Source organism: Macrosteles quadrilineatus, unplaced genomic scaffold, assembly GCF_028750875.1.
Source record: "Macrosteles quadrilineatus isolate MER2022 unplaced genomic scaffold, UCM_ALF_1.0 Scaffold_7__1_contigs__length_78375512, whole genome shotgun sequence".
NCBI lineage: Eukaryota > Metazoa > Arthropoda > Insecta > Hemiptera > Cicadellidae > Macrosteles > Macrosteles quadrilineatus.
Window position 1 is genome coordinate 7,279,601 of NW_026542600.1, and position 21,319 is coordinate 7,300,919.

Sequence of the window (21,319 nt, forward strand, 5' to 3'; positions counted from 1 at the left end):
AGTGGATTATATACCGAACACCACCACAGTCACAGAGTTGTAGGACAAGTCAATAGACTACTACCATCACCACAGAAATATAGGACATGACAATATATATAATGGATTATATACTAAACACTACCACGGTCACAGAGATGTAGTACTAGTCAATAGACTACTGTGTACAGTGTCTACCATCACCACAGAAATATAGAACTTGACAATACAGTATATACACTGGATTACATACTGAACCCCACCACAGTCACAGAGATGTAGGACTAGTCAATAGACTACTGCCATCACCACAGAAATTGACAATATATACACTAGTAATATACTGGACACCACCACATATAGGACTAGTCAATAGACTACTAACGTCACCACAGAAATATAGGACTTGACAATATATACAATGGATTATATACTAAACACCACCACAGTCACAGAGATGTAGGACTAGTCAATAGACTACTAACGTCACCACAGTAATATAGGACTTGACAATATATTCAATGGATTATATACTAAACACCACCACAGTCACAGAGATGTGGGACAAGTCAATAGACTACTACCATCACCACAGAAATATAGGACTTGACAATATATACAATGGATTATATACTAAACACCACCACAGTCACAGAGATGTAGGACTAGTCAATAGACTACTAACGTCACCACAGAAATATAGGACTTGACAATATATTCAATGGATTATATAATGAACACCACCACAGTCACAGTGATGTAGGACTAGTCAATAGACTACTACCATCACCACAGAAATATAGGACTTGACAATATATTCAATGGATTATATAATAAACACCACCACAGTCTCAGAGATGTAGGACTAGTCAATAGACTACTAACGTCGCCACAGAAATATAGGACTTGACAATATATTCAATGGATTATATAATGAACACCACCACAGTCACAGAGATGTAGGACTAGTCAATAGACTACTAACGTCACCACAGTAATATAGGACTTGACAATATATACAATGGATTATATACTAAACACCACCACAGTCACAGAGATGTAGGACTAGTCAATAGACTACTAACGTCACCACAGAAATATAGGACTTGACAATATATTCAATGGATTATATAATGAACACCACCACAGTCACAGAGATGTAGGACTAGTCAATAGACTACTACCATCACCACAGAAATATAGGACTTGACAATATATTCAATGGATTATATAATAAACACCACCACAGTCTCAGAGATGTAGGACTAGTCAATAGACTACTAACGTCACCACAGTAATATAGGACTTGACAATATATTCAATGGATTATATAATAAACACCACCACAGTCACAGAGATGTAGGACTAGTCAATAGACTACTACCATCACCACAGAAATATAGGACTTGACAATATATTCAATGGATTATATACTAAACACCACCACAGTCACAGAGATGTAGGACTAGTCAATAGACTACTACCATCACCACAGAAATGTAGGACTTGACAATATATTCAATGGATTATATAATGAACACCACCACAGTAACAGAGATGTAGGACTAGTCAATAGACTACTACCATCACCACAGAAATATAGGACTTGACAATATATTCAATGGATTATATAATGAACACCACCACAGTCACAGAGATGTAGGACTAGTCAATAGACTACTAACGTCGCCACAGAAATATAGGACTTGACAATGTATACACTGGATTATATTCTGAACACCACCACAGTCGCAGAGATGTAGGACTAGTCAATAGACTACTGTCTACTTCGGGTGGTCTACTGGACACCACCACAGAAATATATAGAACTAATCAATAGTATTGTTAAACAATACAGGAATGTTACTGAGTACTGTAGCCACAGAAATATAGGATTAGATCTATATAAAATCAGGGGTGATCGAGACAACATACAATGTGTTCTGAATACCACTACAACAGAAATAAAGCGCTAGTCAACAATATACACACGAAAATATGGAACGTAGCCTACACGGAATACTACCATAGAATAAATAAACACCATGATACTACTACCACTTGTAGGGCTAGTTAATACAACACCGGTTTAAAACGACGACACCATGTGCAATAAATACGTACACATGTTAAAAGTCAAATTTTAACGGAATTTTACTATTTGTAAATATATACATAATATTGCCCAGAATACTCGAAGATACGGAAAATGTATGAGATGTGTTTAACTCAGTGAAATAAAATTTTAGTCAGTTAAATACTCAAAACGGACTATACGACGAAATGTAAAGTATACTAGGTCTTTATCACCACAGAAATATATATGGTATAGGCAATAAATACATACCGAGGTGATACAACGACGTGTGGCGTATAATTAATACCATCACCACAGAACAATAGAACAATACGATATACACACAAGGGTGCCATAGCAACGGAGAATGTGTACTGACTACTAATACTACACAAACAAATACAATGGAACCATACATATACTACCACAGAAATGACTTGTCAATACACAAAAAATGCCACGATAAAGCAATGAATACCACCACAGAAATGTAGGATTAGTCATTACAGGGTGTCTTGCAACTTGCAACCATGTACGGTATTCAGAGTGTAAAAAAAAAAAATTGTATGTATGTAATTTTTACAAAAACATTCATAAATTCCTAACTGCTCAAGCTACGGTGTAGAAATTATGTAAACATTTTTATCTTATTGACCACTATTTTTGTGTGAAATATGAATAAAAACTCTTGAGCCGTTTAAAAATGTCACCTTTTGAAAATATTCGATTCCAAATTCCACGAAAACCGTTAATTTTACTAAATGTTTGCAAGACATGTAAAGTCTAGTAAATTTTAAGCAGATTACAACGATATCTTATAAGCTTAGTTTGGACAAAGAATAACTGAGAAATAAGTGTTTTCTACATTTAACTACAGTTTTCTCCATTTAAACAATGTTAAAAAGTGGTTTCATAAATTTAAATGAATTTTATTGAATTTTATTGTTTAAATAGAGAAAACTGTAGGTATAATGTTAACATAATTTCTCAGTTACCTTCTTTGTCCAAACTAAGCTTAAAAGATATCTTTGTAATCTGCATAAAATTTACAAAATTTTACATAGCTTGCAAATATTTTTAAAAACTAACGGGGTTCGTGGAATTTGGAATCAAATATATTTATAAGGCACCATTTTTAAAAGGTTCAGGAGTTTTTATTCATATTTCGAACAAAAATAGTGGTCAATAAGATAAACATTTTTACAGAATTTCTTCTTTGTAGCTCAAGCAGTTGGGGATATATGAATGTTTTTGTAAAAATCACATACAGACAGATAGACCGAAAATGGAATGAGATAGGACACGTGTTATATTATTTTTTTTATTTCTTTTGACATGCTGAATAACGCGACAAAGTTTGTTCATATGGTCGAAAGACACTCTGTATATACAGTTACACATCAATAAGCATATGTATTGACGGAATACTATAGGAGTCTAGGACTATTTAAATTATAGACACATAAAGGATACAAGACGATACGTGTAATGGATATTGATTATTGAATACTACCACGGAAATAAAAGATCAAACAATATAATAAAATTGTTTCGTTACCTTTTATATTCATGGCATTGAATATGTACCGAAAACTATCACAGAAATTGTAAATAATTAAGACAAATTCAAATATACACACTGGGGATAGAAAACAACATGGATACCGTAATACAATATAATTAATACCACTAGCACAGAACTAGATATTTGGCATAAACTACAGGTTACACTAAAACGTTGAACAAATAGGAATCATTAAACAGGTTAGTTATAGATTTCCAATGAAACACGAAACCATGGAGTATACTGAATCCCAATTAACAGAAATATCTGATTAGTATATACAGTACGAGATTGAAAAACGGTCTCGAGTTTGCATTTTTGATCGTTGATATAAAATAAACTGTGTTATTTCGAGTGCGTTGGATGGATTGGAAGTTTAATCAAAGTTTCAACAAGGTTTAGGAATTTCTAATAATATTCATAAATAACGTTTTATCATCAATGCAGTTCTGAAAACCTTTCAATATTTTCAGCAACCTTTTTAAACATTTATATTAGCATTTCGTGGAAAAAGTAATTTGGTAAATGTTTTGATAAAATATTTAATACACTGTATTTTACTCATCTTAGGTGCTGTCGAACGTTTTCACTATCATATTTATATTGTATTAATTTATTGTCTTATTAATTTTTGTGTACTTAACTGTGCTCTTTATTTATTTAATTATTCGAGCTTTTAAATGGCTTTTTCTCATTCTTAAGGAGAAGAATTAAACACCAATGAGTCGCAAAAATCAAACTATATGCTTATTTTTAGCTCTCTTGTTTATGAACATGTATTAAAAAATCCGTACGATGTATTTATTTTATACATCTGGCACGAAATAAGATATAAGGAAATATACAAGTGAAAATCCAATGAAAATGTAAACTCGCTTAGTCTGCAGGTTTGCTGTGGTGTGAGTATTTTAAATTTGAACGAATTTCCCATAAGCTTACCGTAGGTCTCATGATAAGACCTGGACCGGGGACCGATTTACTTTTTCGTTTTGAGGTCCCCCGAGGCCAAAAACACCACCCGTTCAAATTCAAATTAATATTTTTTTTACCTATATATATTTAGGCCTACACATGTGTCCAAGCATGATAACTCAAGCAAAAATGATGCGATTTTAATGAAATTTGGTACAAACGTGTAAATCTACATTTATTTGAACGAGTTTGCGAACCAGCATGAGCGGACTATGGGAACGGGGGCTTATGGGTGGTTTTATGGGGGTAAAAATGGGAAAACCCTAAAAACATGAAATTTTGCAATTTCTTTCCAAACCATTTTTTAGAGTTCAAAAAACAAATAATTTAATATAATAAAACGTTGTTGTATACCTAACGGTTACTGAAATCAGACAATGTTATTCTTATGAAGAATAAAACTATTGTAAGGCTGAAGAATAACTTTTCCATGGACATATTTTAATGAAATCTGGAAAATTTGTTTACTTCATACTAAGCTATCATTATTCTAATAAAAACACACCTTATTATCTTCCCTGTAACAGCAAACCTAAGTACTCATTAAAATTAGTGATATTTAAATAGGAAATAAATCAGACAATTTTAAGGGAATCATTTAGTGGAATTCCAGCCAGGTACATGGCAAGTCGCTTAGTCTGTAGGTTTGCTGCGGTGGGGGTATTTATTCTTAAAACATAAAGATGCCTAATTTTTATTATTGCCACCGTGTAGAGCTCAAAAACAAATACTTTTGTATATAAAAGTGATTTTGTACAATCAACGGTTATGGATAAAACCTCTAAAAAATTTACATACAAAATTCTCGAGTTTTTCTTATTGGGGAAAAGTAAACTCTTGTAGCTTGCTTGTTTATGGACATATTAATACAATTTGGAAAATGTTTTCATTTCATACTATACTAATAAGATTTTATCAGAGAACACTTTTCCTTGCCTGTAGCAGAAAACCTAGGTACTCATGGAATGTAATTGTATTCAAATATGGAATAAATCTGACAATTATGGAAATATTTGATCAAAAATCCAACTAGTCAATTGGAAATTCGCTTAGTCTTAGGTTTTCTGTAGTTGGGGTATTTACCTTTGGTATAATTAAGTGTTGAAAACGAAGTCATTATTGATGATTAATTTGCAGCACTTAGTTTTTGCAGTCGAAACCTATAAAATTGTTATGAATTTTCTTCTCAAAAATGTATCTTCTAATTTATTAACAACCAAACTGGTCTAAGAGTTTCTCTTGAGATAGCTACGGGAACGCGTACATAGTATTAGTACCCATTCTATGTACCTGTTTCAGCTCAAAACAAAATATTGTTTGTATCACTAAGATATCATATAAATATTAAGATTATATATAATATATATAAATATGTATAAGATATGTATATGCTGTTGCATAACATATATTTAATAAAATGTTCTATGACCATAAATTTTGGATCTTTAAATAATTTGAATATATGGACGAAAAGGTTTGAACGGAAAATTGAACAAAATTTACTCCCACACGAGGGAAATTTTCTCCCACACGGGAAAAATTTACTCCCAAATGAGGGAAATTTACTCTCACACGAGGGAAATTTACTCACACGAGGGAAATTTTTGCACGTAGGTGAAAGTGAATCGATTGGATATTTTAGCATTTTGATAATTAATAAAAATAATAGATTTAAACTACGAGTATTGATTTATAAATTTAATCTTGAGCTTTCTGTAACATAACTTTAGCAAGATATTACCCATAACAGTCAGTTTTTCTATCTCATTTCTTGAAAATAAATAGATGATAATTTATTTTCCATCCCAGATTCAAGAACTTGAATTACATTAGACTACATATTTGTTGGTGTAGCCTGCAGTTCTTGAGTATGCAAGATGTTTGTGTTTCCCAATACATATCAGTATTTACAAAATTCTTTTAGATTCAGTATAGACTATATCTAAATATCATTAGGTGCTAGTGAAAAGAAGAGAACTTATAAGAAGGCCCCTGAAGACACCACACAAGGTGGTGAAATGCATATGGTGACATAAACAACTTACCTACAAGAACTACAGTCTAAAACAACAAAGGCAACCTAATTTTATTGCCTGGACGCATTTAAGGATCCATATTGTGACTGAAAATACTAATTGCATTTTAATTGCTTATATTTTATGATCCATTACCTAAGCGTTCATAATCAACCTTGTAAAGGGTCCATTTTGGATTGTTTAAGAGGTTGGCGGTCCCTTTTCTCTTTTGCATTTGCTCGTCCATAACGACCTAAGGTACGTGCGTGGAGCGAATCGAGCGAAGCAAGCTGGGACAAGTTTTAAGTGGAAGCGCGGGAACGTAACCCAAGACATGCGGCTTTATTGGTTCTACAATTCGTCACACTAACAATTGAAACAAATTTACCTAAAAATGTTATAAAATGTGTAAATATCGACCAGTTGGAAACAGGAGGAATTCGAAAACGAAATTTTAGAGTGGGTACCGTAAAGTTAGTTGTACATTTTCATACCTTTTTAAAATAGTTATTTTTATTGCAACAGTGTGCCCACATCAACGATGTTGAAGTTAAAATAAGGTACGTAAATTATATACCTATTTTCTGAATACTTAGTAGTCATTGTGCTGTCTAAAAACCTAAAGGCAATTAGTTACACATATACAGGGTGAATAAAAAGTCAAGACCCCCCCCCCCCTCTAATATTTTTCCAAGTATATATACAAAGATATCCTTTTTGTGGGCTTCCAATCTTAGCAGCAAGTTTCATTTTAAGATTTTGAAAATTTTTAGTTTGATTTTGATTTTGATTTTGGGATTTGAGGGGCAACTCAAATATTTTAAATGTAAACCCCCTTCAAGTGACACCTCATTTTGAAGTGTTTACAAAAACTTAAAGAATGGTGAAAACTAGGATCGCTATCTCTTCTCTATCTAAAATGGTAGCCCGTCAAATTTTGTGGAAAATCAATGGTAAAATTGGTTCGTAATGGTAATATTGGCTACCATTTTGGATAGAGAAGAGATAGCGACCCCTAGTTTTCACCATTCTTTAAGTTTTTGTAAAAACTTTTTAAAAACACCGTCCATGAAAAAGGGGGTCCGAGGAAAAAATAATTTGACATTTTTAAAGGCGTTTGATGACTTCCTAATGTCATTTTTAACATATAAAACTATGTCCAAGAACCCCCGTTTACGATGTTGGGACAAGATGTATGTTTGACAGATGTGACAGTCTAGTAGTTAGTTGAAGTATGATACACTATTGTGAATAGCTTACCATCATTGTAAAACCATTATATTTGCATCATGTTTATTCCCTATACCAGTACACCCCAAAACCCACTTAACCTTTTTAATAGTTTATTTTTAAATTGATAAAGTGGTAATTATCTTTGTTTGATTTAAGTGATTATTGATCAGTTAAAAATCTACCAGGCGAGTAGTAAAAGTCTAAGTCTACAGACTTGCTGCAAAAGAGGACAAGGTCACTCAAAAACCAACAATATCAACAATACAATTCATAGTTTAGTACTAATTGTAATCAGGTCAAAATACTCAGTTTATTTAAAGTTTGTCAAGAAAATATGTTTTGTACTACAATTTTGGAAATCACATCTCAGGCACTTGGATTAGTTTGTTCGGAAGAAGTTCATTTGAAAATGATTTTTGAAAATACTTCAAACGTTACATCATTTTTTTATTTAAAAAGAGGTTGGCAGCCTCTTTAATCTTGCATTTGCCCGTCCACATGAGCGACAGCGGCCTGTGCGTGGAACGTATCCAGCAAAGCAAGGGGTGAGCCGGTACAGTAAAAGGGTGAACTGTACTGATAAAAATACCCCGCCACAGCAAACCTGCAGACTAAGCGAATTTCCATTTACCTGGCTGGATATCTATTAAAATATTCCCTAAAATTTGTCAGATTTATTTCCAATTTAAATATCATTAATTTATCAACTACTTAGGTTTACTGCTATTAGGAAGATATTGAGGTGTGTTTTTATTAAAATGTTGATAGGTTAGTAGGAAATAAACAAAATTGCCAAATTTGGTCAAAATATATCCATAAACAAGCAAACTGCAATAGTTCATTTATTATCCATAAGAATAACATGGGAATTTTAAATTTATATTTATTTTAATTATCTCCGTAACCGTTGGGCATACAACAACGCTTGTTCAATATACAAAATGATTTCTTTTTTAAGCTCTACAAAATTGGTTTGGAGAGAAATTATGATATTTTGTGTTTTTAGGGTGAAAATGTAGAAAATTGGGTGTTTTTGGCCTCTGGAAACCTCAAAACGAAAAAGTAAATCGGTCCCGGGTCCTGGTCTTACCATGAGACCTATGGCAATAGCCTATTCCCTATATGGGAAATTCGCTAAAAGTATTTGCAGGTACTAATATTCGAACCCACAACATAGCTGCCTTGAGCCCGAAGTCATATAATCATACCAAGATAGAACCACAGACAATATAATACTATTTACATATAATACATCGAATCGGCTCTGCTGGTATTTTGATACCCCCATTGCAGCAAACTTTCTGACTCATCGAACTGAAGTAGCTCCATTTAGTTTAATTGAAATACTACACTGATAAAAGTGCATTTAAAACAAAATTCCAGGCCTAGTATTATTTATATCTTATCTGACAAAAAAATACAAAATAAATATAACATAAAACAATATATTCTATAACGACAATTAAAATATTTGTAGTATTTTTTGTTATGATTTTTTGTAATGGCTTAAACGAATTGACACAATGAGCACTGAGATTTTCTGCTACTAGGAGCAAAAAAACCCGAACCCGCTTTTGATCGAAGTTTATAGTTGACATTGCCAACTTATGCTACAGTAAAACTAATAATACAAATACAAACTATGCGTTCTAATTGTTGTATTATATCGTTATATAATTCTGGAACACTATAAGAGGGATACTTTAGTTCGAATTATAATACATAAGTCATATTTAACATAGCTATAGCTTACCGGTATAATGTTACAGTATATTACTGGAACACTAAGAGGAATACTGTAGTGCTAATATTCAAGTATGTAAGTCATATTTAACATAGCTATTAGCTTACCGGTATGATGTCATAATATAATACTGGAACACTAAGAGGAATACTGTAGTGCTAATATTCAAGTATGTAAGTCATATTTAACATAGCTATAGCTTACCGGTATAATGTTGTAATATAGCACTGGCACACTAAGAGGAATACTGTAGTGCTAATATTCAAATATCTAAGTCATATTTAACATAGCTATAGCCTACCTATATAATGTTGTAGTATAATACTGGAACACCAAGAGGAACACACAGTAGTGCTAATATCCAAATATCTAAGACGTATTTAACATAGCTATTTAGCTTACCAGTATGATGGCATAGTATAATACTGGAACACTAAGAGGAATACTGTAGTGCTAATATTAAAATACCTAAGTCATATTTAACACAGCTATGGCTTACCCATATAATGTTGTAATATAATACTGGAACACTTGGAGAAATACTTAGTGCTAATATTCAAATATATAAGTCATATTTAACATAGCTATTTAGCTTACCAGTATGATGTCATAGTATAATACTGGAACACTAAGAGGAATACTGTAGTGCTAATATTCAATTACCTATCTAAGTCATATTTAACATAGCTATAGCTTACCGAATGAGAGAAAATTGCATCTTACCTGCAACCAAAATACATATTGTATGATTTGCAAAAATATTTATACTATATAACTTGAATACTTATATATTTTGATCTATATGTATTTAAAAGTGGGCTGCATCTATGTAAAAAAATTATTACCACCAAACTATATTTTTGGGTCGGTGGGAAATTAGCTAAAACTGCGTTAGCTATAAAAGTTTAGAACCTCAATAACAAGACTCTCATGGGTATTATTAAATAAGACTTGTTATCAAGGTCGACTTCTTATCGAGGTTTACAACATTATGTGATTAGGGGTAGGATAAAATTCAAGGGGATTAGAAAATGACACTCGTTATAATGGGTAGCTTGTTATCGGGGGTCTTGTTATCAAGGTTTCACATACATCATAATTTTTTGGTCTATCAACCATGGTTACAACATTGTAAGGATTTTAAATCTGGAGCACTTTAGGCCTTGCTGGTAGTTCATAACCAATATTTAATTCATCTATACAATTAAACACATTTGGTGCCACTATTCTATTTTTTCTAGAGTTCAAATAGAGCAATGGGACAGCATTTACATTTAGTCTAAAGTACATATATTAATTAGAGCAATCTTGGAAATTACAAAAATCTTTTTGTACAGCTCATAACAAAAACAATTGAGAGCAAGTATTCAAATGGATCAAATTTAAATAGAGGATCTGTTATAAAACATTTTTAAATATCCAACTAAAAAAAATATGTAAAGTTTGGTGTACAGTATACTTTTTTTGCTTCAGGGCGAAATTAAAATGCTAGATTTGCTCTCTTTCTATTGTTGAAAGGTTTTATAGGAATGAGGTATATTTTTCATCATTTTATAATTTTACATTTTTTAGGTTATGACAACTTTCCCTTGGTTAATATAAATATGGATTCATATGGTGGATAAAGATAAAAGGTAATATCGTTTTAAGATATCGTTGGATTATTTGTAAGGGTTCGTTCTTATTATTGAATCTCGTTTCTAACGTAGTTCATACGGGGGGTGGTGGGAGGGGTACAATCAAATGAGTTCAAATTTGCTACACGTTTAACCTTGTTTTCTCACTTTTGTGTAAATTTTAATGCTATATTATTAAACTAAATGTTATGTTTTAACACTATAAAGTTATAGTTTTCTATCATGGAAATCCTATTTGTTTACCTACATATTAAAACCAATTACAATTTTACTGTGTTTAAATGTAAGTGCTATTATGTGTCTACTTTTTTTTGTTTGACCTTTAAGTAATTGTAATTCAAATAAGTTAATCAATATTTTAATTTATGAGATTGTAGAAAAAAGTAAACAGGCAATTTTGAAATCAAGGAGAAATGCCTTCATAGGAATCTCCATCAAACATTTAAACTAACCAAAAGTATTAAAATGTTGGTATAGAAATTCCATAGTATTACTATATACTGGAAATAAAATGTATATTTACTTGAATAGTAAAAACATCGGTGTTGCTAGTTAAGTAATTTCACTATTTTATACGTAAGAAATGGTTTTAATCGCAGTCATAATCGATTTTTTTGAAGGAATATTTTATTTTCATAGATTATAGCCTAACTTAAGATTTGAAAGTTGCCATTGTTTTATGTTATTTATGATGACGTGAGTTGTTTTGAAAAACATATGTTGTAATATGAAAAACGCTCAAGAATAAAGACGATTTTCATTTCATTTGCTAATATTCTTAAATAACTATGTAAGAAATCATGTTTAGTCCAGGCGCAGAAAAAATCTGCTTCAACAAAACACTGTGTTAAGTGTAGCTTTTATTTTCGACTTTATAGATTTATGACAGTTGTACCACCACAGCACATATTGTCAAATCTAGTCTATTAGTTTAACAATCACGTATTCAGTGGAAGTGGTAATTATGATTGGTGCCCATTTGATAACAATTTTCATGACAATAACGATACCACATTGTTTGAATGTGTTTTAAATTGTCTCAACAAATGATTAAATCTATTGACACTACAATAATTGCCATACGATTAACGATTTCACGATTTTAAAAAAGTGTCAAGAGGGGTAAATTCTAAATTAAAACCTCATATATTAAAATTAGATAAATGCGATACAATAAAAACATTTACGATTTAGATTTTTTTTATAATACGTCATTACATTGCGAATGGGTTAAAAAAATGACCGATAAATTACTCGACCAATCAAACTATTCCATCAAAAACCGACCTGAAGGAAAATTATTGATTGAACGTGAACAGTTTGCATACCGATACTCTCGCTTGTAAAAAGTCTTATAGTATATCCTAGTCTTTACCGTTGGAGAGGTTCCTCCACGACGGTCTGATGGCTGTTGGCGGCGGTGGACGATGGAGCATGGAGCAAGGAGGACGATGGTACGAAGGTATGAAGGGGACGACGCCAGCGCAGCCCTGGTGGTGAGGGGAGGAACTGACCCACCCCCGGGGTGGAATTTAACGTCGGCCGCGAGACGATCCAATCGATAAAAACCCCCTTTATTGAACTCCTCGACCCGCGCGATTTTAAATGTCAATTAGATTTTAGTTCGTCAGATTTTATTGCTGAAGATGATATCTATTTAATCGATATTGCGCTGAAGCTTCATGCTCTCTAAAACCACTAGGTTATTTTAAGGTCATGATGTAAACCTATATTGAACTTAACGACCCACGCGTTTTTAAATATAAATTATATTTTAAACGTTTTACGGGTTTAACTGATCAAAGTATATTTAGAAGGTGGTTCGTTGTGGGTAGGACGTCTTATAGTGTCTTACACATTCTGAATTCATTTAGGGATGTGATAATATAAGTATGTATTGACCTCCACGATCTGTGCGATTTAAAAATATTAGCCTATTTAGATGTCATAAATGTTTTATATTTTATATTCTGAGTTTGTATTATTTTAATCATCAGTTGTGCACTAATTTCACATAATCTTATGAATTTGGACATGCATTAATTGCGCCCAAGAGTTCTTTAATTGTGCTAAGAGGCCCCAAAAAATTAAAAAACCCCCCTCGCAGGGGGGCCCCAAAAAATGTTCCTTAGGTGCGCCCAAGTCCAAGCCAGGTAAGTGTGAGTTGCCGGCAGAAGGAATGTCCTTGTTTACATGTTATCCTAACCTAACCTATCCTAACCTAATCTAACCTAACTTATTCTAACCTGACCTAACCAAAGCCAACCTAACCTACTCAATCATACAGTCAAAGAGGGTTGTGATGAGAATCCTAAATTGCATTTAAAAATACCAATCACATGTTAAACGAACGTAGCAGTATCTATTTCCTGAGATAATATCTTTGTGGTGATAAAAATATCTAATAACGGATTATTTCAGGGTCATGGTTTTTATACCTAACCTAACCTATAATTCTGAACTCTGCGACACAATTGACATGTGTTTTAAACTATGACTTAGATTTTACAATGTTCAACGCTGAAATTATACAGGGTGAATCAAAAGTCAAGACCACCTACTAATATTTTTTTAAGTGGATATACAGACAGAGACATCCTTTTGGTGGTCGTTCACTGTTAGCAATAAGTTTCATTTTTTGATTTTTTAATGTTGAGTGTGCCCCAAAAATGTAGAATCGGGGGCAACTCAAAATTGTAAAGTAAACCCCCTTCAAGTGACATCTCATTTTGAAGTGTTTACACGAACTTAAAGAATGGTGAAAACCAGAATTCGTTATCTCGTTTTTATCCAAAATGGTAACCAATTAATATTGGTTAAAAATACAGGTAATCCATTACGTTGATTTTCTCTTATCTTTTAATTGTGTTAAATTAAATATTTGACGGGCTACCATTTTGGTTAGAGAAGAGATACGGAACTCTGGGTTCGATATTCTTTAAATTTTTGTAAAGACTTCAAAATGAGGTGTCACTTGAAAGGGGTTTACTTTAAAACTTTGAGTTGCCTCCCAAAATCCCCATTTATTGGGGACATTCAAAAATTCAAAATCATAAAATGAAACTACATGCTAAGATTGAACGACAACCAAAAGGATATCTCTGTATATCCACTTAGAAACATATTAGATGAGGGGTCTTGATTTTGATTCACCCTGTATTTATAGTGATTGATATTCAGATATTGAAATTGTTAACGAATTGTTGCGATCCATATGAGGATCGCATTTTAAATAATTTTTCCAACGGAAATCAATATTTGATAGATGCTTACAGTATCATAATAAAAGTTGAATGGGGCTTTTCACTCTTTAATCATATGGTTATACAGGGTTTCCATAAAAAAACGTTTCAAGACTTTGGGATATGGATCCTCACACTAAAAGAAAGAAAAATATTCATGTGAAGGTATGTCCGAAAATGCATATTTACCAAGATATCCACCACTTTGTGTTTTATACATAAACATTTTTATCTTTAAAATTATTCAAGTGATGATTATGAAACTTGGTTTGCATGATAAGGTAGAAGAGATCTATGATGGGGGAAAATTAAGTTGGTTCAACTTAAAATTTCAAAATAGCGGTAGTTTTAAGTTTTATAACTCAAAATAGGCTACTAAAAAATGGCCAGTTTTATGAAATAATGCTCAAAACACTTTTATTTAGCATTTATAATTCCCTATCAAACGACACCAAGATCAAAAAGATCGCATACAAATAACTGAACTATAAAGTTGTTTTGTGTAAAATAAGTCAAAGTTGGGTAGCACTTTATTTTGCCTTACAAAGATAAAATCTTTATATTTAAGTTATTTGTCATCCGATCTTTTTTATCTTGGTGTCGTTTAATAGGGAATTTAAAATGCCAATTAAAAGTTAACTTGACAATCTTTTGAAAAGATTAGCCATTTTCAGTCATTTGAGCTATGAAGATTAAAACTGCCGCCATTTTGAAATTTCAATTCGGACTAACAAAATTTGTTTTCCTGTCATAGGTCTCTTCTACCTAAACATGCATACTAAATTTCATAAATATTGGTGGAAAAACTTCAAAGATAAAAATGTTTAGGCCTAGTATAAGAAACAAAATTGCTGATATCCGGGTAAATATGCATTTTCGGACGTACCTTCAAATAAACCTTCTTCTTTCTTTTAGTATGAGGATTCATATCCCAAATTCCTGGACGATTTTTATGGACACCCTGTATATAACATATAGTTTGTCATCCCAGCGTGCACAGAAAGCAGACGTTGAGATAGGTTAGGGCGCTGAGTGGTTTAATCAGCAATCGTGGAACAAAGGTGAAACTTGATGTGTACTACTACTGAGGTTTTGAGTGCCTGGGTTCGTAGCTTAGTTATCTATAAAGCAATGTTGATTATTACAGTGACTGTTAACATACATAATTATTTCATTGGCCATCGCCATAGTTACAATGGTTGTATCTACTATTATGTAAGACACCTCTACAGTTAAGTATATTAATTGGTTGGCCATCCCTACAGTTGCAGTGACATGTTAAGTATATTAATTGGTTGGCCAGCTCTACAGTTGCAGTGACAGGTTAAGTATATTAATTGGTTGGCCATCTCTACGGTTGCTGTGACAGATTAGGTATATTAATTGGTTGGTAATCTCTACAGTTGCAGTGACAGGTAAAGTATATTAATTGGTTGGCCATCTCTACAGTTACAGTGACAGGTAAAGTATATTAATTGGTTGGCCATCTCTACAGTTGCAGTGACAGGTTAAGTATATTAATTGGTTGGCCATCTCTACAGTTGCAGTGACAGGTAAAGTATATTAATTGGTTGGCCATCTCTACAGTTGCAGTGACAGGTTAAGTATATTAATTGGTTGGCCATCTCTACAGTTACAGTGACAGGTAAAGTATATTAATTGGTTGGCCATCTCTACAGTTGCAGTGACAGGTTAAGTATATTAATTGGTTGGCCATCTCTACAGTTGCAGTGACAGGTAAAGTATATTAATTGGTTGGCCATCTCTACAGTTGCAGTGACAGGTTAAGTATATTAATTGGTTGGCCATCTCTACAGTTGCAGTGACAGGTAAAGTATATTAATTGGTTGGCCATCTCTACAGTTACAGTGACAGGTAAAGTATATTAATTGGTTGGCCATCTCTACAGTTACAGTGACAGGTTAAGTATATTAATTGGTTGGCCATCTCTACAGTTGCAGTGACAGGTTAAGTATATTAATTGGTTGGCCATCTCTACAGTTGCAGTGACAGGTTAAGTATATTAATTGGTTGGCCATCTATACGGTTGCAGTGATAGGTTAAGTATATTAATTGGTTGGCCATCTCTACAGTTGCAGTGACAGGTTAAGTATATTAATTGGTTGGCCATCTCTACAGTTGCAGTGACAGGTTAAGTATATTAATTGGTTGGTTTTGGTCATCTCTACAGTTGCAGTGACATGTTAAGTATATTAATTGGTTGGCCATCTCTACAGTTGCAGTGACAGGTTAAGTATTTTAATTGGTTGGCCATCTCTACAGTTGCAGTGACAGGTAAAGTATATTAATTAGTTGGTCATCTCTACAGTTGCAGTGACAGGTTAAGTATATTAATTGGTTGGCCATCTCAACAGTTGCAGTGACAGGTTAAGTATATTAATTGGTTGGCCATCTCTACGGTTGCTGTGAGAGATTAGGTATTTTAATTGGTTGGTCATCTCTACAGTTGCAGTGACAGGTTAAGTATATTAATTGGTTGGTCATATCTATAGTGACAGTGACAGGTTAAGTATATTAATTAGTTGGCCATCTCTACAGTTGCTGTGACATGTTAGGTATATTAATTGGTTGGCCATTTCTACAGTTGCAGTGACAGGTTAAGTATATTAATTGGTTGGCCATCTCTACAGTTACAGTGACAGGTAAAGTATATTAATTGGTTGGCCATCTCTACAGTTGCAGTGACAGGTTAAGTATATTAATTGGTTGGCCATCTCAACAGTTGCAGTGACAGGTTAAGTATATTAATTGGTTGGCCATCTCTACGGTTGCTGTGAGAGATTAGGTATTTTAATTGGTTGGCCATCTCTACAGTTGCTGTGACATGTTAAGTATATTAATTGGTTGACCATCTCCACAGTTGCTGTGACATGTTAGGTATATTAATTGGTTGGTTTATCATTTGTTCCTTATATTTACAGATTTACAATTAGGGTCATGTTTTGGTCCGTTGTAGTGAGGTAGATTAGGTAGCTATTTTCACTTTAAATCACGCATCAAGACACATTTAAATGGAAATAGTTCATTGACTTAATTACAGTAATTCGTTCTACAAAAATACTAGTTCAGAATTCGTTCTATAAGAAAATAAGTTAATGTAACCACAAACCATATACATACAATATAGTAAATAACAAAGGTTAGGTAAACACTTTCTATGATCAAGTGGATTGTTTACATAATCCTGATTATATAGTATGCTGTAAATATGATCAATCTTATAACAGTTAAAAGCTGTTATAGGCTTAAGTTCTACTAACCAATTCGACAGCTTCGACTAAATTATTACGTTACAATGCAAATTTCTTTCATTTAAGATTACAAGCATTCTTACGAATTACAAGCATATGCCTATGAATAATCATGTATACTCGTATTCAATTGTTAAATGAAAACTAAATTACCTTCTCGTAGTAATATACTGAAGGGCAATCTTCTGACGGTCCAGGGATGTTGGTATATAAAGATGTTTGTCTTCAATTCAGGTGAAAGATCTTAATCAAAGGTTTTATAGCTGTGTTCCTAGTTATACAAATCGTTCCGCAAAATTACAAATCTTCAAAAATCTTGTTAAGTTTCCTCGGAGAGACAAAGTTCAAGTCTAGCAATTCCTGACCGAAAACCGGGCTAAAAGACGACGACTTGGGGGCGCGCGCAATTTGAACTGGACCAAAAATCGCGCACTTCACTGAAAATGTGTCACAGTGCAGTCCGGCAGACTCGAGAACGGAGAGATTCAAATAACTAACTGACGAATGGTGGAGAAAAGATGTCCGCTGGGGGCGGGGCCCCACGGACGGTTAGGGGCCCTAGTCCCTCCCCCCCTGGCTACGTCAGAGCCCCGTTGGCGCCAAAACTAATCCATAGGGTGAGGGGGTCCGGGTACCTCAACATGATTAGTGTTTCCCTAGGTATAAGGTTAGGGACCCGGTAGTATAGAAAATAGTTTATAAAATGCTAATCTACTTTCTTTACTTCGGAGACATTTTTGGATGTTGTGTCCTTACAAAAAATTTGGTTCATAATATAAAGAGCTTTATATAATTTATCCGTCTAGCTGATTTGTTTTTGCTTTGACGAAAAAATATCTAATACATATATTATTATGTGGTTGGCACTTAGTAAAAACGGAGGGCCGGGCCCTGTGGAGGTGCAAAAGCATTGTTAAAATAAACTATTAACTATATTATTATTTTTACGATGCACCTATTCAATGATTTTAATTTTTTACTTAGTTCGGAAAAAGAATGAAGAAATTGTATATTTAATTTCTTAAATTATTTAATTCGGAAAAAATACCTTAGTAAACAAACTGTGTGTAGTAATAACTTAGTGTTTTGGGTTTCATAGTTATTTGTAACCTGCAAAATGTGTATCATACCATACAATTTTACCATAAGTCTCGTACCCCCCACAAAAATCACAAAAATCCTAAGTGAAATATATTTAGAAATAATTAAATTGTTGTACTGTTTATTTTATAGTGTGATCATAAACAAGGTGCAGAGTATAAGTCAAAATGTTATCTTATTAGATATTAACTAGGTGTCCTCCAAAAAAATGTCAACCCCTTCACAAAAATGGAATTTACACTCGGTACTAAATAGCAATACTTTGTATTGATAAGTATGTCCAAGTAACAGATTTAGCTGTGGTGCCGCCAAATGGCCGTCGTCAATTGCGCTCATAGAATTCTTGAGTTTATAGATGAACGTATTCAAAATAAGAAAGTGAAGATCAAATTACATTAAAGTTCACAGACTAGGTAATGCAACTAGGTATTCTGTTAAAAATACTATAAAGCATAACACTGAAAAAAGTATATTAAAAAAATAATAATCGGTGGCAGGTATCTGATTTAATTGCTAATATTATACATAATTTGCTGTTTTTGAGGGTATCACTACTTTTTCAAAAAGTTTAGCCCTTTATTATGAATTATAGAGCTTTCTAAGAGATATGCAGTAATTTTATATGTAAGATAGTCAAATACTATTAATGTGTTTTATTGTACATAGTATTTATGTTTTTTTTACAGTAAGCCTAAAATATATGTGTGTTGCACACTTAAGAATACAAACATTGTTATTTGTTACATAACAACAACATTGTTACATAACAAAAACATTGTTACTTAACAACAGGGTACATAACAACAACATTGTTACATGACAACAGCATTGTTACATAACAATAACATTGTTACATAACAACAACGTTACATAGCAACAGCATTGTTACATAACAACAACATTGTTACATAACAACATCATTGTTACATAACAACAACATTGTTAAAATACCAATAATGTTACATAGCAACAGTTTTGTTACTTTACAACAACATTGTTACATGACAACAACATTGTTACAATAACAACAATGCTATATAGCAAAGCTATGCCACTGCATTATGTATGCATTGTTAGGTCCTTTGTAATGTATTTATGGACTTAGTAATTCTATGTTTTGTAAACAAAACCAAATGGTTTAAACTTTGCTAGGTATTTCACTATAATCACTTTCATTCATGTCAAAGTCATTTGCACTCATACTTTAGCCATAAATTTATCACAATTTTGAATATATTTGACCCACATTTAACACATACAGTGTTTAAGAGTACTTAATTATAAGTACTCTTAACATGTCCAATACTTTGTACGTATTTAAAGAGTAGTTTATAATTTTAATGTTATGCAGACCTAATTGATTAGACACTTCAATTTCATTGTTTAATTTGTAAAGCGAGCTTTCCACTCGAAATTTAACAGTTTTTATGATCACTTGGAAACGCCAAATATGTAAATAGTTTTGTTTTAGTTTGTAATTTTAAGGTATAATGCCAAAGAACAAGTAACATTTTCAAATAAACATGTACTTAGTTTTACACGTTTTATTTATTTATTTTGTTAAATTAGTTTCGTCGTAAGCTATTTTAAGAGGCGAAACCCATGGATATTAACTTTAAATATGTATTTTAGATGAATATGAGTACAAAGTTCTGAGAATTTATAAAAAAAAACCTTTAAGTGATTTTAATATTGGTTTTAGATAATAAAATAATATACAATTTGCGGAATTTCCAACAATTAAAACTGCGTCAATACAATGAACATGTTAGTGAATGGCACACAAAAATTACATCTAGTTAATAATTTGTAATGTTTTCGGACGGGAGCCACATCAACTATTTCTTTTTACAGTTTATTATGAAAATAGTTAACTGAAGTACGAGAAACAACCAAAACATTTACAGTGATTTCCAACATAATTATGAGGGTTATCTTAGAATTCTAACAAGAACTAAATCAAAAAGTTTAGTTACTTTTTACTTAGTGTTTTGTACTTAGTTAAGTACTTTGTACTTAGTTTACTTAGTGTAACAAAAATCCTTTGAACACATCCTTCTATGTGACCTAAACAAGATAATTTTTTTTCAATTTTTTAAAGTAATAAACACAATTTTATTTTTTAAATCAGTATAATTTACCTAACTGTTCCTACTTGGCTAATACACGATTGCGGGTGTTGTTTCATAACATTACCTGTTTAGTATAAAAATATTGGTGATAATTTTATAAAAAATCATTTTAGTTTATCCCTTTATTTCCCTACATAATGCACCACTAAAATAGAGTGCATGTTTTTAGCTTTAATTAATAATTTATAATAATTCAGTTATAAACGTAAGATTACTATAGGCCTATAGTTGTTTCTATTGATGGAATTATTGTTTACATTAACTAAAATCGGTCACAATTTGTTAGTTACTTCAAACTCCTTAAAATACTATTTGGATTAATATTATAATCATTTAATTTTTATAATTACT

General features: G+C 32.4%; 1 long non-coding RNA gene across 1 annotated transcript in view; it reads right to left on the bottom strand.

The window, feature by feature from the left end:
- The window catches only part of LOC128997946 (uncharacterized), a 66,021-nt gene extending 53,343 nt beyond the window's left edge, over positions 1 to 12,678 (bottom strand). Inside the window, exon 1 of the long non-coding RNA XR_008491169.1 lies at positions 12,597 to 12,678. This is a non-coding gene — a long non-coding RNA (uncharacterized LOC128997946). The remainder of the gene's footprint in view (positions 1 to 12,596) is intronic.
- Between the last annotated feature and the right edge of the window lie 8,641 nt (positions 12,679 to 21,319).